The sequence below is a fragment of the Labrus mixtus genome, chromosome 6 (assembly GCF_963584025.1).
Source record: "Labrus mixtus chromosome 6, fLabMix1.1, whole genome shotgun sequence".
Taxonomy (NCBI): domain Eukaryota; kingdom Metazoa; phylum Chordata; class Actinopteri; order Labriformes; family Labridae; genus Labrus; species Labrus mixtus.
Genome location: NC_083617.1, coordinates 6,982,714 through 7,000,455, shown reverse-complemented (window position 1 = coordinate 7,000,455; position 17,742 = coordinate 6,982,714). Strand labels below are relative to the sequence as shown.

Here is a 17,742-nt window from a genome sequence, read left to right as displayed (position 1 = left end):
CTGACACAGCGGGTGACAGGGAGCATGTCAGACCCTCTGCAGGTTTATGACAGGTTTACTGAGGGTGTAGAGGAGCTTGTCTGCACCTCTGAGAAGCCATCAGGTGAGCCAACCACACTGACAAACAGAACAGGTAAAACGTAGAGGAGAAATTACACATCGTCAAGATTATAGGACGATATGAAAAGGAAGGGGGAAGTGATTAGTATAGAAGCAAATAACGGGGCAGACTGCTCTGAAATCTGCAGCATGTTTTGTTATTGTTTTAAATGCTGTGACACATTTCCAGGATTTGTTCCAAGGCCTCTTGCTCTCAGTATATGCGAGTGTGCAGAGGCAGCCTTGGCAATGCTTTACCTATTTCAATTAAAAATGGGGCCCTGACTCCAAAGGGTTCAAAGTGACACTCAAGGATTGAATAATTCATCCTCCTTTTTATGAATTTTAGAACACAGAGTTTTCTGAGCTCAGGTGCCTTTTGGATTTCAAAGGCGTATTGTGTGAATTAAAGTCAGCATCCACTGCCTAAAATATAATCAGTAATGATGATACTGTGTCACTTCTGGTCCCACTGGTTTGTTGGCAGTGGGCTGTTGTACCTGATGGCGATCTGAACACAAGTGGGCAGCCTTAAGTCCAGCTGTTCACACCTGGCATTAAAAGGCATCTCCACTTGAGTCTGCACTGGAGTTAGCAGCTCTCTTTTCATCTCCACATGCAGATAAGCACACGTTTAAAAAAAAAAACATCCATTATCTATACCGTTTGGGGTCTCGGGGGGCTGCAGCCGATCCCAGCTGTCATTGGACGAGAGGCGGGGTACACCCTGGACTGGTTGCCAGTAAATCCCACCGCTGATATATAGATACAGACAATCAGCCACAATCATATTCACATCACAATTTAGAGTCACCAATCGACCTAACGAGCATGTCTTTGGAGTGTGGGAGGAAGCTGAAGGACCCGGAGAGAACCCACACATGCAGGAGGGAGAACATGCAAACTCCACACAGAGAGACTCCTGTCCAATGGGGATTCGAACCGGGAACCTCCACGCTGTGAGGCAACAGCGCTAACCACTGCACCAATCTGCAACCAATATTTCATTCATAATATTTAATTTACAACATTTTATATCTCTTGGCTGCAACTGTGAAATGTGAGTGTGACTGGTTTTCTATATGTCAGCCCTGTGATCAAACAGTCCAGGGTGTACCTCGCCTCTCGCCCCGATGATGGCTGGGATCGGCTCCAGACCCCCCCCCCGGGATCCCGCAAGGAAAAAGCAGTATGGATAATGGATGGATGGATTAATTAGATTTGTTGAAACTGAGTTGCATTATATGTTTTATTTAATTACCGCTTCTGTTTTCTCTCTCTAACAGCGAGTAACTTAGATGCTATAGTTTCCCTGTGGATTCAAGAAAGTCCTTCTGATTCTGATTCTGTAACAGCTCAAGCAGCAGCTGACTTGCACAATCATTAGGTATCCATTACAAACTATATATCACAGTTTAATAACCCAACAGTGGGGAATACCACTGACTGACAGGATCATAATGAGACATAATCAGGGTGACTGCTGTTCACATATAAATACTACAGTGAATGTATAATGCCTCATTATGGATGTAATGTATGTGTGTAGCAGCAACGCATACACACTCACTGATTTTTTTTAATTTGATTACAACCCCCCTGCTGTGATAAACAAACAAACAAATACTCTTTCTAACCTCCAGCTCATCTACAAGCAGCTCCATTTCTGTGTGAGAAAATGACCTTCTTCATCTTCCTCTAGGCTTCTTCAATCATGATTAACCATGAACAACATTGTATTAGGCTAATATCAGCTAAACATTCATCACTTATAAGTTAGTGAAGTGTTTTTACTTCCAAGACTCTGAGTCCCCAACAACAAAATATCCAGGGTGTGAACCTATCAGAGACAGATGCAGGCTGCAGGCCATTATCAACTCTAGAGACACCCAATAAACCAAGAAAATCACACCTCCCACATCGAGGCCTTTTAGCACCAATTATCAGCTGACAAAAACCTTTCGTATTTAGAGCTGATATATTGATTTAGACTTCAATCAAGTGAGAGGCGCTTTAATTTTAGACAAGGAGACTAAAAATAGGCTACTGCAAACCCATGACCACAGTAGCTTTTAAAACTATGATACTACAAATATAAACAATTACATGCCTTCAAACCAAATTTGAGGTGCCATGAAAGTGCCATCTTAGTTCCTGTAAACTTTTTGTAAATTATTGTATTTCAAGATAAAAAAAAAAAATGTAAATACAAAAATAATCCTGCAAAACCTTTATAATAGAAATATATCAGCAGCTATAGTTATATACAAGTCCGAGCACGTTCCTGCATGCGATTTTTGACAGAAACTGAGATGACTCTTCACAACTGAGCATTGATGGGGAGAGTTTAGTTCTGTAAGATGTATGAGGCTAATAAACCTAGCTTTCAGAGCTAATATAAAACACATCATTCATAGCTCTCAAAACAAACAGGGTGTGTAAATATGTTTATTATTTATGCTAACTGCTAACAACAATGATGCAAAATGTTCAATCCATTTCCAAAAGAGTTTAATATCTCAGTGAAATAAAAACTATATATACATATATATATATATATAAAACTGTAGAGCCATGAAGGCAGGAGGTAAAGAGGAGCTGCTGGCAGACAGAGACAGAGAGGTCAGACACACAAGAAGAGAGATGAGATTAGTACAGTGGCAGGTGAACTTGCTGCACCATTGACCTGACTGTGAAGCTCCAGATCTGCAGGCTGTCTGACTGATGGCTTCGATCATTAAATGAAGACCCTTAAGGCCTTAAACCCTACATTGACCCTAACGTGATTGTCAGAAACACCATCAAACAGCCAAGAATCTGGGGCTTTTTTGGTAGGTCAAGGAGAGGATAAATATATCCGTCTGTTTCACCTCACCTGCTTCCAACTTATTTTCCTTTGACTGTTTTCTATCTCTGTTTCTGTGCTCAATTCAGTAAAGTAGCCACGGCATTTCTCTATGTTAGAGTTGTTCGGATACTGATACAAGTCTCATTAATGCCTAATATGAGGTATCAAGGTGAGTGTGCTAGTCAATAATGCACCAACCTCAACTATAATTTATCAGGCCCCCTAAAAAATGTAAATGTCAAATTTCAAGGCGAAATTTAGGTTTAAATTCAGACTAGCTGACTAGTCTAAAGGTAAGAGAACAGTGACAATTGAGACAATTCAATTAACATGGCAAAACACAGGATCACAGCGTGAGCAAAACAGCATTGGCTTCCCGAAAATGGCTAAAGTTAGCAGTGCTAGCACCACAAGCCTTCAGTCCGCATAGACTAAGATCTTTGGAGGAGAGTGAGGCCTTGTCTGCTCTGAGGTTTCAAACCATTGAAACTAAAATCAAGATAACACACTTACAGTAAAGTTTATACAAAAATATAAAGTGTGTGTAGGTCTATTCTGTTGGGATGAATATCAAACATTAAAACAGTTAAAGGTCACATATTATGCAAAATACATTGACCATGGTTTTCTAACAGTAATATGCGTCACTAGACTGTCTATAAACCCCAATATTATGAGAAAAGTTCATCCTCTCTGTCTTTGGCCTGCACCACTTTTCAGAAAAAGTGTGTTTGGAGATTTGTGACGTCACAAAGGGCAGTAACCCCTCCCACAGGAGGGTGACACTCCCACAGCTAGGTGTTTGTTCTGCCCTCTGAGTCTGCCTTCTTACCGTAAACAATAGGACATGGAGCGAGAAAGCAAAAGCCACATCCCCTTCCCCTTCCCGCCTGTCTGTGTATGCTGCCACTGACAAGAGCTGCTCAACAGTTTTTTTTTGTTTTTATAGCAATGATAAAGATATATTCTTTTCTATTCTTCCAGAGTAGAATAGTTTTAGGTCGTGGTTGAACGCAGCTCTTTGCATTTAAAGCTACAGACACAGAAACAGCATGTTCTGAGCAGGGCTGAAATAGAGGGGTTTATAGGTTTGATCAAATACAGGATCAGAGTGGATTTAGAACAAGAAACTTTACAAACACGTTTTGTGGAGCTCTGTGACTAATGGTTGGAAATGAGTATAATATGTGACCTTTAAAATTGATGTTAATTTTTGATGACCTGGGGGGCTCAGCTTTTCTTGGATACATGTAGGATACTCAAAGGGACAAAGGTTGGGAAGCCCTGTCATATATAATATCAAGATGGAAAAATGATGTTAGGACTTTTACATTGTGTGTATGTTTGTGTTATAGGGGACAGTGTGGTGATTTTCCACAGATTTGGACGGTGTGCGGCAGTCTGTGTACTCCATGCTGCCATATGAGCACAAAAACACACGGGAATGTTGGAGGGCAGATGTGACACTGACACTCCACTCAAGTATTTGGCAAAGACACGCGCACACATACACATTTGTTTTTAACACTATTAATGTGGCAGGCAAAGGCACCAGCTGGTGAAACCCACTCAGCGCCCTATTCAGCAGGAACACGTGACTGTGGAGGGAAGGAGGAGAACTAAAAAGAGAGGAGGAGGAGGAGCAAGTAAGAGGCACAGGTGGAAACACTCGTCTTTAGGGATGTGCAGTTAAGCCTTAAATTCAGATTAAAAAAAGAGAAAAGATGATATAGAGCTGAGGCAGCCTTCACGACGTCTTACAATCTTCTTTTGCTGTTTTTTTTTTGGAGATATTTACCTGGATGGTTTAATTTTATTAGTACTTTAAACCATTTAGTCGCTAAACCTGAACTCCTGAACATTAAATGCCCTGTAAGCACATGAGAAGTGGTGTGTCCTCCTCGGTAAATGTATGTTTATAGCGCTTCTTCATAAATAAATCAGGGCACCAACTTTCAACATATTGAAACATAACTGAGAAATATTCGCTTGCTACTGTTTTTAGCTTTGCAGCTCAGAGGTTTTTACAAATCTCATTTCAGCTGGTATTCAACACAAATCCAGCTAAAGTAGTGAAAATATCAAGGACGGTATTTAAAAGCTTCTCAAAACAGCTTTTTTTCAAAAGAGGATTTCTGCTCACAATTACCCATGATCAAAAGAATCCTGCAAAGAGCCGTTTATCTTTGCTATCAATTTGAATAAACTTAAACATTATTTTGCATCCTCTGCTCTGACAGCTTACATTTTCTTTCACTAAGATGCACATCTTACACTTCAGGATTTGGTTCAACATCTGAGATCTTCTTTTGAAATATTTGCCATTAGGCTGTTGTTAACAAACATTTCGCTGTAAACGTTCCCAACACTGATTTTTTTAAAATTAAACTTCAGGAAAAACTTTAAGGCCATCAGTTAGTCCCCGCACCTCTTTAGTTGTGTTTGTCAGTCACATAAACATCGTTCAATTTAACTCAATATGGCATGCAGAATTTGGAGCAAGGTAAACACACGTTTCCATGGTGATGGTTGTTCTCTGCTTATGAAGAGTGACAAATGCATCCCACAGTTTACCTGTTAATCAATTTGACCTCCACTTTAACATGCTGTGATGGCTCATCAAAGCTGCAAATGTGACTACATACTGAATGACATCAGTACAGAAGAGGTGAGTAAAAGAAAGCTCTTAATCATCTTGTCTGACACAGAGACGGGGTGTAGCTAATACGAGTACAAGACAGCACCTTTGTAGCACTGTTGATATTCATCAACAATACACTGATCTTGGTTAGACTTCGAATCAGATGGAGGTTATAATTTATTAAACACTGCACTGTAGCCACTGGCAGTCCAGAACGTCAGCTCCATGTCGCTGCTGCCATCTGCAGGCAAAAAGCTGTACAGACACAACACCAGGAGAATGTATCTGCCCTGAGGGCAAACAGATGGACTGAGAGATGGTACAAAATTAACACACTCAACAACTTCACAGCAGACCAGGAGGGAGAGGGGATACTAATGGAGCTTAAAGACTACAAGCAACTGATGCATTAGTCTTCCAGCTGCTAGATCTACGGCATTTTTTGACTTTTGAATTATGAAGACTCGTCAAAATTTGCTCTTAAGATAGGAAATTCTTATAGATATGAGAAATAATGACTTGACTTAATGTGTGAGCAAATATGTGCATGTTTGTCTGTGAGCATGAAGGAGTCAGGAGTCCACCAGGCACAGACCTCCTGCCCTGGTCTGATCACTAATGGAAAATGTGCAACACTTTATAAAAGTGGGCTCTAGCCGTAGGACTTCATCTGAGCGACTTAATCCTACGAGAGAAGCATTGCATTATCTGAAGGATGAATGATGTCTGTGAATATATAATAGTAAGGAATGTCTTAGCTCAAGAAATATTCATATCAAACATCACGTGTAGAAATCAAGTAAAATTTAAAAAGTACCAATATTTCATTATTTAAAGGAAGTAAAGCAACCTGCACTTGATCTCACAGATCAAGAAAAAAAAACAGAAACATTATGCATTTAATATAGAGTCTGACACAAATCTGAATCAGCGCTGATATCCACTGGTACAAGTGTTTTTACTTTACAATGCAATGCATAGTTGGGACCATAGAGCTGCATCTAATGGGCCAAATATTAAGATTGTATTCCATGCCAAAAAACATTGCTTGATATTCACTGATCCTTCCAGTGACTTTAACATATTCCGCTGTACTAAACAGTTTCGACCAGTAGAGGGCAGATACAGACCAGTAAAAACACAGCTACAGATCTACAAAAAAAAAAAAAAATCCAATGCATTTTAGTTCCTCGTGAAAAGAAATCACCTTTTTTGTCTGTCAGTTCTTCAGACTTTGAGATTTATAAGGCCTTGCAGGCTCACCAGATTCTTAAGAAAGGAGCAAGAAAACACTTCAAATTACATTCAAATATTATGAGTTATACATTTCCCCAACTTTGAATGAGTGAGGTTGTAACACGGTTGACACGCAGTCCAAATTGTTATTTCAGTGTAGATAAAACCATCTTATAGTTTTGACTCCAGGCGAATGAGCAAATCAATTATTTGTGCAGACTTTCTTCAGATTAATGTCTCATGCCAGTTCACCGCTGCCTGCTATTATATACAGCTAATTATCTCAGCTGCAGAAAATAGAGCAACAGTGTAATTGAACCTTTAGAAGATAGTGCTGGGCGATAAAAACAGAGATATTCACCGGCATTCTTTGGCCTCCTGCAGAGTTATTCCTGATTCTCCTTTCCTGTGTAAATCATAGTGGTCATGTCATGTACAGATCAAAGGTCAAGAGAAAACAAGACTTTTGCACTCTGCAAAATGTATTTCTGGCTGTGCTAATAAAACAATGAATAATGAATAAAAAAATCAAATCCATGACTCTCTTCCTCTCCCCACAACACACACATTTCTATTATTTTTGTCTTTTATACCTAGTGGGAGCTCCTTACTTATTCTGTTGGATAAAGCCAGAGTTGAAGCCACTACTGTGCAGATAGATGAAGAAGGAAAGGGCACCAACCCAAGGGAGATGAAGAGTGACATATAAACCAAGCAAGATGAGCAGAGGAATAGATCAGTGGGCCACGAGGACGACAAATAACCCACAGGGGAGATTCTGAGGCTTTCACCTTGTTTATACTGCCTGGCACCAACCTGCAGCAAAGTCAGTCAAGCCTAACACTGGAGAAGAGGAGATCACACGCTGTTACTTGCACTTTTTTTTGCAGGCAAGAAACATTCTGAAAGTCACTTAAGGTCTCTTGATGTGATGTCTTATCAACTTCGCTACACCTTGCTCCACTCCTGCTTTACATTGTATCATGCGACGCAGGGATTCTCTGTATTTCTCAGAAGCTTCTGTCTCTCTTCCTCCCGCTGTTACACCCCACCTCTTGGCTGCTTGACTGCTGTTCTTGCTGCCGACTCTCCCCCTACCCAAAAGCCTCCCTCTCTGTGTCTCTCTGCATGCCTGTCTGAAGGTAGGCAGCAGGTGTTTTGTGACTCCGAGATCAGAGAGCCCTGCAGAGACGGAGACCCCCTCCCTGAGATCGGCTGCCTGTGTAGGAGGAGGAGAAGAAAAAAAATCCACGCTTCCATTTTCAGAGTCTGTCTTCTCTCTCCAACAGGAAGAAGCTCTTATCCTACCTCCCCCGGGCCACAGTCGCATCAGTTCAATACCAGAGCATGTGTCTGATCCACGTTACATGTATGTCTCCTGCAGGCTGAGTGAGGTGCATTTTTATAAGGAAGCATGTTGCTGCAGAGTTGACGTGTCACAAGGGAGAAAGGCTTTGTGAGTGAGTGCACACATGCATGCACTAATATGGCAAGCAAGTAGGAGAAGAGAGAGGGAGGGTGTAATAAAACAAGACAGATAGAATCTGTTTTTCATCAGATCTCCCCCGTGCTTGAAATATGCAGATGTAACAGTAAACTGCACTACGACTCTGCACTGATTCAATCAAACCTTTTTGAGGTAACCCAATTTTCACAGCGCCCCGCTCTCTGACCTAAAACTAGTTTCAGTGATGCTGACTCAAACACTCCATTACCGCTCTCTTCTCTCACTTCATCCAGAGAGTGTGAATTATAACTAATAAGCCTTCAGGAAGCTGCAGTGAGGGTTTTAGTGTCCAAGGAGCTACACTGATGTCTTGATACATCTATTGGTGGGCTAAAGGAAATGAATGGCAGCATATTCTGATTATCAATTACTAGTAATACGAACTTTACAAATATAGCACTGTTCAGAAACAAGTATTAATGGGTTTTAGAATTAAAACCAGCAAAGAATAGTACAAATACGAAAAATCACAATAAAAAAAAAGCAAATAAACAGATAATTAAGACCCAATATCAATTAAACATAAACTGTATATCAATTAAAAACCTGGCAAAGAAGTACACGACAATGCCAACAAAGCGAGGTTTGAGCAGAGATTCATGAGAGGTCATTGAGTTTGCCTGACATCTCCATGCAAGGAGTTACACAGATGTGGGGCTCAAACTGCAAAGGCTCGGTCACTTTTGTGACCGGTCCAGTCGACTTTCAGAAACTGCCAGAAGGGCTCTGGAGGAGGATCTCAGGAAGCATTCTGGCTCATAGGGAGTTAGCAGATAATAGATACAGGGTGAGGCCTGGCCATTTAATGCTCTAAACAAGAAATAAGATCTTAAAATCAATTCTAAGGCTCACAGGTAGCCAGTGAGTCGGCACTCTTGGTATGCGTTAAAAGCTTGGCAGCAGCATTTTGAATTAACTGCATTCTTTGGATGTTACGCTTGCTGATGTAGGAATGAAGCGCATCACAATAGTCAAGTCTGGAAGCATACATTTTAAAATTTTGGTTCATTTTCTCAGTTGGGCAAAGCAGGAGCGTATCAGTTTGATCACCTGGGTACCAAAAAATAGCCCTCAGTAAAGAATGAACCCTATAGGTTGAAGGCCTCTTTGAAAACAATATTAGATAGAGCATCCAGACTAAGATAAATATTATTAATGAAGCTAAGAGGGAGCAATAAGAAGCACTTCATTGAGCTGTAGAAGATTTTTTCAAATCCAACTTTTTAATTTCTGCCAGAAATAACATGATACGTGATGTATCAGAGGTACCAGGTTTTAACATTGCACAGAACTGAGTGTCATCTGTTTAACAGCTAAAGTCTATGCCCTGCTTACACAGGATTTGCCCCAGGGGCAGCATGTAAACAGAGAATAAGAGGGGACCCAAAATAGACCCCTGGGGAACTCCACAGGGGAGCACAAGATGCATGTCTACGCGTTACAGATAAAGACTTGATTGTTTCTATAATTTCCAAACTCAAACATCAAACATTTGATGGTTCCACTTTCTTAAATGAGAAGATTTTAATGCCCGTCTTTGTAATTTTGGGAAATAAATTAAATCTCTGACATTTCAGATGGGAAACAATTTATTGGTTAGTTGTTGTAATAATGGGTAGATTAAACCATAATGCAAATAATCCTTAGTTACATCCCTGTGTATTTATTACTTTAACAGTTTTTAACACCACTTCATGTAAAGACTACTGATGAGTCAGTGTTCTCAGTCTCAAGCTGTCCTGAAAGTTTACTTTAAAAGTATCCTCTATTGCCTTCCTAAAGGATGTATTCTTAATTAATGTCAGCAGCATAGTCTGCGACTTGTTTGTGTATGACTGTATAGAGTGCTACATTTATTTCCTGGTGCCAATTATCCCTCTGCAAACATCACCTGGCCTCCTCTGGCTTGCTTCTATGTTTGGGGTTTGTTTAAGGAACGTATCTAAGAAACAGCTTGTGGTTGTAATGATCCATATGCACCATATGGTTTGTAAGAACAAGAAGGAAAAGGAAAATTACTGCACAGAGAAACTTTCTTTGTAATCTTCTGATCACGTTGCAAGATGAAATGGGCTGGTTATTGTGTCTTGAATACTCGTTTTACTGTTACTCATGTTATTATGGACCACTGGTCAGACGAATTAGTGTAAGTCGAAGTATTAGACAGACATGAATGGTAACAGCAAATTAACAAAATAATGATCAAATTGGTCACAAAGGGAGGTAACTGTTGATTTGTTAACGTCATCCTTTTTTAATCTAAATGCTCCTCATATTCTACAAGCTGCCTGTTTAGTCACATAATTAAAATAAGCTCATCACACTTTAAAACTCTTAATTACTAGCACATATTTTCCTGGGAGCTCCTGAGCTCTCATGTCTTGTAGGTTCCTCGGGATTGTTGGTGGGGACAGCCTGCTGCTATGGACCACCCCCCCTTCTGGGTCAGTGTGTTAGAATCCCAGGAGGCCTTGTCCCGGCAGCATAAACTGGACTCTTGAGTAGACGTGCTCCCCCAACCTTCAGCAAAGTGATCTGGCACTACTACCACCCGACGTCCCTGACACCTAGCTACTACAATCGGACTGTGTCGTCCCCACAAGCACCACCGTCCTCGTTCATGCACGGCCTGCTCCGACCACAATCTCAGCGGCAGCAGGAACGTGAGGAATAAAAAGGAGAAATGCTTGCTGCAAATGATCCCATATGCTCTTTTGTAAAGCCTCTCGACAAAACTCTGGTTATGAATTGGCACTATACAAATAATGATTGATTGATTGACTGATTGATTGATTGATTAATTCATTTTTAAATCAAAGTTTGGGTAATGAAAACACAGGTATATTGCATTCAAAAATCCATCCTATGGAATTGTGCAAGCAGGCTTGAGAAGCCTCTGACATTTAAAACCAAATAAAGTCACACGTTTCTAAATCAGTGTGAGGCAACAACTATAGCTGAAAGAGATACTTCACCCGTTGAAACATGAATCTGTATTGAAATTGGGTCACATATGTAGTAGAAACGTGAAATACATTTTGAAGCTGGTGCCTTCTTGGCCGAGAAAAGGCAGAAAGTGTCTTTTTGGCTCATGTGGATGAAAGACAACAACTCCCAGAATGCGCAGCACCGCAGGCCACTCCCACTGAAGCCAGGGTGCTCGATTTACAGACATTTACGACATCACATACGGCCGTTTCCTCAACTGATTCCGAGATTTCTTCCAGAAAGAATTGTCATCTTGGAAATTCCTGTCAGCAAACAGACTCTATGTCTGTGTCCATAGGCAAACAGTGAGAGCACCGACACCACCAGTCCGCCCCAGCTCGAGCCGGCCCGGGCTCCTCGTCCTCACCGCCACCGACAGCCAGGTCTTATGCCTCGGCTCATAAGACTTCAGACAAGAAATGCGGAGCTTTCCCATCGCAGGGGAAAATGAGGGCAGGATGCACGACCATTCAAAATACTAGCAGGTTTCTAATGATACAAAGCTTAATGCAAATTGGTGAAGTATCCCTTTAATATATGGGTTGCTATGCCCCTGCTGGTAGAGAAAAGTTTAAATTATTTCTCTCTTTCACACAACAGCAGCCTGGTTTTTGGAGAGATTGAGCTTTTTTTATAACCTGTTGTTTTCCCATCCACTTCTCCAAAGTATTTAATTTGTGTTTCCTCTTCATCGCCAGCCTCTGTTCCCTCATTGCTTCAGGAGAGCCATTAACAAGGGGGCTCAGTCTGGTGTGCCTGATTAGGACAGCTGCTGGGTTAAACGACCCAGCTGTATCTAAATGATGTAATCAGTCCTAATAGAACAGGGATGGACCAGTCCCTCCGCTGTCAACCAACAGAGGACAAGAGGTCACCTTCACTGTGATTCAGGCACCGTTCACCTGATCGGGAATCCACAGAGAGACCTGTGCGTGTGTGTGTTTTTGTGTTATCAGCTGTGCATATAAAGTTTCAAGAGTGTTGTCTGTCCTTCAAAACGCTTACAGCATCATTTTTTGCCATAGTTCTGTGCTGCAGAATTTTGATATTGGCACAAACTGGGGATTATTGATGGGAGGGTATTTGCGCCTTGCACCCTGAGGGGACAATTCATCAAAATGTGTCAGAGCAAAGGTCACACAGGCAGTAGAGCATCCAGAACCTGAGTGTAAGCAGGGTGCTGAGAGTGACAAAAGACTAAGCCAAAATTAATACGAGGTGAGAACCACATGACAGTACAGTCGCTCCTGTAGGTCAAAATGATACAATAACTTTCCCGAAAGCAAAATTCTCAAAACACTTAATTCTGAAATTTTGTTTTTGTCCTGAAATGTGAAAAAGTTGTGTTGACTGACATGTCTTTAGTTTGGCAAACTTTGTAAGTTTTATTAATGTTGTGTTTTGTGGGTTGTGAAGGTTTGTGTAACTTTTTGTAAACCATTTGTGTTTATATGAAATGTTTTTCCCTTTTTAAATATCAGTGTCTTCCCAAATGTTGTTGTGTTCTGTTAGATATTTTGTTAAATGTTGTGTTCATTTTCTTCTGTAATTTTTATGTTTTTCTGACTTAAATGTCAAAGGGCTTTCTGCAATGTTTTTATGTTTCGGTACATGTTGTGTTCCCTGAAATGTTGTTGTGTTTTGACCTCCAGGCACTCGTAGATGGGCCTTGCTAGCTCTTCTTCGAGCTACACCTTCCCACTCACTGACTAAAAAAAACCAAAAAAAAAAAACCAACAGCAAATGAACATTAAAAGTCACAAAATTCTCTGCCTTTATCTCCAACTTGACAGCTTCTCCATTCATGCTCATGTTACATGAGCTCACACAGTCTCTTGAGCTCCATTTGATCCTCGCTAAGAGCTCTAATAGCAACTTTGATCATGACAAGTGCACCACTTACATAACTCCACCATAATCACTAACTCTGTTAATGTGATCCCTCACTTCTCTTGACATCGTCTTCACCACAGCTTTCTTAAAGAGCCCTCTGCCTCAGTCTGTGTCTTCAGCTGAGCCGCCGCTGAACTTTCCACCTCGCTCTCCACTCAATTTTCAGAGAACTTCTGTCCCGCTCTTGCTAGGCTCCTTAAGTGCCTCCACTCTTGACTATTTCTGCCGAAAATGTGTGCGCATGGCCGCTGGAGACACCTCGTTCTAATGACAGAGACCTCTCACACCATCACAGCATCTCAAACAGGCATCCTGGGAGCTGAAGAAATAGAAAATAGTTTTATCTTTTTCTGAGTGTGTCTCTTTCTGTGTTTCTGTCTCTCCCAGCGTGTGGGCAGACTGCCAGGGGTGACGCAGGGTGAACTTGTTCCCACTACAACAACAACACAGTGATCAAAGAAGAGACACTCGGCAGGCTCCACAGCATATACACGGACCTGACAATGTAAACACAAACGTAACACAACACCGACAAACATCTTTCAGGCGGAAAATCAAAATCATTTGTATTGATTGCCAGACGACGTTAAACATGCTGCTTTTAAGTTTTCCCCCAAGGTAGTTACTCATCTGTCCTTCTTCATTGTAAACACAACTGTTAGGTAACACACAGAAGAGAGTGTGTGTGTGAGTGTGTGTGTGTGAAGGAGTGCATCTTAATGTGAGCGTATGTGTGAAGTGCAAGTTCTCCTATGAGTGTGTATTTGTGTGCACGCTGCTGTAAATTAACAGTGACTCCATAAAAAGGAGCCAGACTTGGCTTAATTCACACAATCACCCAAAGGCTCATGGGAAATCAGTGGGTGGACAGGTATAGATCGGTGACAGGAGGAGGAGGGCGGGTGGGTTGATTGGGTTCACTTTATTTTACAGTTTAAGGCCCTAGTTCTCTCTCTCTGTATCATTCTTCTTTTATTCACTTTACACACCTGCTCCAAACCTCGAAGGCATCATCATTTGTGTACAGCTGAGGTGATAAACTTCTACAGACAGTTATGAACTCTTGATTAAATTTTTTTTTAACTTTATGGTTTCCTTTCTCCTGGAAACACAAACATACCTATAAGAAGAAGTACACAAAAGGTACATTGCCCGTTAGGTCTCTAAATGAATGTTTGACATTCCTTTTGTTGACAGGCCGACTTAAGCTACATTATAGTCTTAAATAGATGGGGCGCCGATAGCCTAGCGGTTATGCCTCGTGCACCATGAACAGAGGCTTCAGCACTCATCGCAGTGACTGTGGTTCCCGATCAGACCTCAGCCCTTTGCTGCACGTCATCCCCCCCCCCCCCCCCCCCCCCCCCCCCACTCTCTGTCCTCCCAGCATCTCCTGTCTCTCTTCAGCTGTCCTATCCAATAAAGGCAAATGGCCTGGAAATCGAAATAAAGTAAGAATAAGGGTTTCTACAGACTACAACCTGATAGTTCCAACTAAGTTAAAAAATGGAGTTTGATAAAAAAAAAGAATGACATAATTCATGTTTCACACTGTGTACCCAGTGTTTACAGCAATGTGAGCAAAGCTGCAAAAATGTCAAGAGAACATTTACAGCCAACTATTTTGTTTATTAATGATTATGTCTAACATTTTTTTGTTTCAGTTTCTTCAATTTAAGGACAGATTTTTCTCATTCTTTATATTTTAAATCTTGGGCATTTTAATGATTTGTTTGCCAAAGGAAGTACAGATTTCTCACATTTTATAGACCAAACAATTCTTCAATGAAAGTCAAGTCAGTCAACATCGAACATTATTGCGCCAGTGCCTGTCTGTGTTGTAAAGTGTCTCTGTTATATTCTTTAACTTTCTTATCGCGTCAGCTTCACCTGTTGTCCTTTGAACATAAAACTATAACTCCTCTTCCCTGCTGCTGCTCACCAAGCTTTTTTATTCTGCAAGAGGGGACAGAGAGAAAGCATCAAGAGGTGAAGCATGCAGGGTGGTGGTGACAGTGGAGGAAAAGAAGCTCACAACTTTCCTTTATCTATAATACAGCAGCTGATATTAAATGCAGCCCTTGTTCCCAATTCACCAAGTCTCTTGGCTTCAGTGTGAAGAGCTGTTGCAGAAGCATTTCCATTTTAAAACTCTCCAGAAAGAACCTCTCCCTGTGAAAGGCTCGACTTTAACCCTGCAGCTCTATAATGATGATTTGGGCTTTTTCCCTCCTTATGTTCATTTATCTACCCCCCTCCCCCCCCCTCTTATCGACCCAACTCTGCCAACCAATTTTGTCTATTACACCCACTGTCTCTGACTCAATCTCTTCTCTCCCACCCTTTTCGCTTCATTCTTTTTAAGTCTCCGAGAACACTTTTGAGAGATGGACAAGGACAAGGACAAAAAAAAGGAATGGTGGCGAGAAAATAATGGAAAAAGAAGTTCGAGAGAAACTTGAGCGTCTCATTTAGAGTTACAAAAGATGAGACATACTGGAGTTCACAAAGTGCAGCAGAAAAGATGAAAAATGTAGGGAATTACACGCACAATTTGAGCAGTCTGTTGCTCTCCTGCTGCCGCTTTTGTTCTTAAATTCTTCAACACCAACAAAATAATCTGTCTGCTTCTCTCTGCTGAAAAAGAGTAGTCACAATGACACACACTCATGTTTAACCAGAGGAGGGATACAATGTCCTTCTGATTCATGCAATGCACAAAGATTTAAGGCCAAGAGGTGGAAAGAAAATGCCCACTCATGTACACGCACAACACACCAACCTCGGTGCAGCAGAGATAGAGGACAGTTGGTTTAGTAGAGAAACAAAATATCCTGACAGCCTCCAAACAAGAATGAATAAGGAGAGATGTCCCTGCAGAAAACACGACTATATCTGCTGTGCTGAAGTGACATGTTTACTGTAAGGGACGGACAAGGACAAATGACCACAGCACCAAGTCCCTTCAGGAAATTTGACAACATATTGAGGAATTTAGATGGCCGGCTATTCTCCAACAGCCTGGGAGAAATGTAATAACGAAGTAGCTGTGAAGGTTTTAACATTCCAGTTGGCCTCAGTTGTACCTGGTGTTTAGCATTCTTGCATGTACCAGTTGGACATTTAAATACACCAGCATGTCAGCATTGGTTTAAGCATGAGGACGTCAGCTTTGTTTTAGAGTAAATGTTAGCATGAGGATGTTAGCTTTGTTGCTAAAATTCTTGTGCAACCTTCGTAGCGACTAGCATGGCTGTAGATGATCACTTAGCCTCTTTTTTGTTTTGTTCATTAATCCATTTTGACCATATTCTCAAATTAAGGCTTGGTATTTGTAGAACTCAAAGAAGTTTAATATCTCATAAAACAACAAAATTATCAATTCCGATTACAGTAAGAAGTTAATACAGTAATGACACAGAGTATGAATCAAGTATGAAAATGGGAGACATTTTCTGCATCTTTGACTGAGTTACTGCTTAAGTCTTTCTGACTGGTTTCTACCTCACTTTTATTTGATTAGTTGGGTTTTCTTAATGTGATTAAAGATTTTAGATTTGCCTCTAAATCATTCTTAAATGTCTAATCAGCCATCAGGGGCTAAATGATATGAAATGGGTTTGATTTCCTATTCAACTGAGTGTGACGCATGCTTGTGTGTGTGTGTGTGTGTGTGTGTGTGTGTGTGTGTGTGTGTTGTTTTTGTGCATTTTTGTATTATTTATGTACAAAAAACAGAAATAGACAGCTCTTGTCAGTCTAGAGTAATTGAACATGACTTGGACACTGACCAGTCAACAGGATCAGATCAGATGTGTTGGTTTAATGTGTGTGTGCTGCGTGTGTGTGTGTGTGTGTGTGTGTGTGTGTGTGTATAAACTTGGGGTTTTGCGTCACTCATAAATCTTGAATGAGGTTTATCATTCTCATATTTCTCATGAGACAATACCTCTTTCCAAACAGAAATAACCCGAGCCAACACACCCTACTCTTCAACAAACACACACACATACACCACTGAGGGATAAAAACACAAAACCAAACTTAAACTGAGTGGGTGAACAAGAAGAAATGACAGCAGAGAATCGCTCAGGGAGTGAGGGAAGGATCCAATAAGAGGGAAGAAGTGTCATGCAGTTGACAGCGAGCAACAATAAAGTGTGTTTAAAATGGCCTTTTATAGAAGTGAGTCACTTCCAAATGATACACGTGCAAAAACCGCCGGTTTTACCTCCCGAAACACTTGACAAGTAGAGAGCACAGACATGAAAAAAGGTCCTAGTTGAAGCATGTAGGTGTGCAGGTCTCTAGATTATAATTTAAAAGGCAGGAAGTAAAGTGCAGAAGTCTGACATTTGAGCACAAAGGCCATTCTGCCACCTCCAGTTCTGTACTGTGTCTTTAAATGTGTGTGGGACAGGTTTCACCGTCTAGTTACTTTAGCGATCAACTCCCCGTGGATTAACCTCCTGCATAATGGCTGTATAGGAAAGCTTACTGTGGTGAGGTGTAGGAGGAGAAAGGGGGAAT

General features: G+C 41.0%; 2 protein-coding genes across 3 annotated transcripts in view; both read right to left on the bottom strand.

The window, feature by feature from the left end:
• Nucleotides 1–17,742, bottom strand: part of prom2 (prominin 2) — a 173,796-nt gene that overhangs the window by 16,273 nt on the left and 139,781 nt on the right. The gene's annotated exons all lie outside the window — the stretch shown is intronic.
• LOC132975284 (Kv channel-interacting protein 2-like) overlaps nucleotides 1–17,742 on the bottom strand; it is a 115,293-nt gene that overhangs the window by 63,079 nt on the left and 34,472 nt on the right. The window lies entirely within an intron of this gene.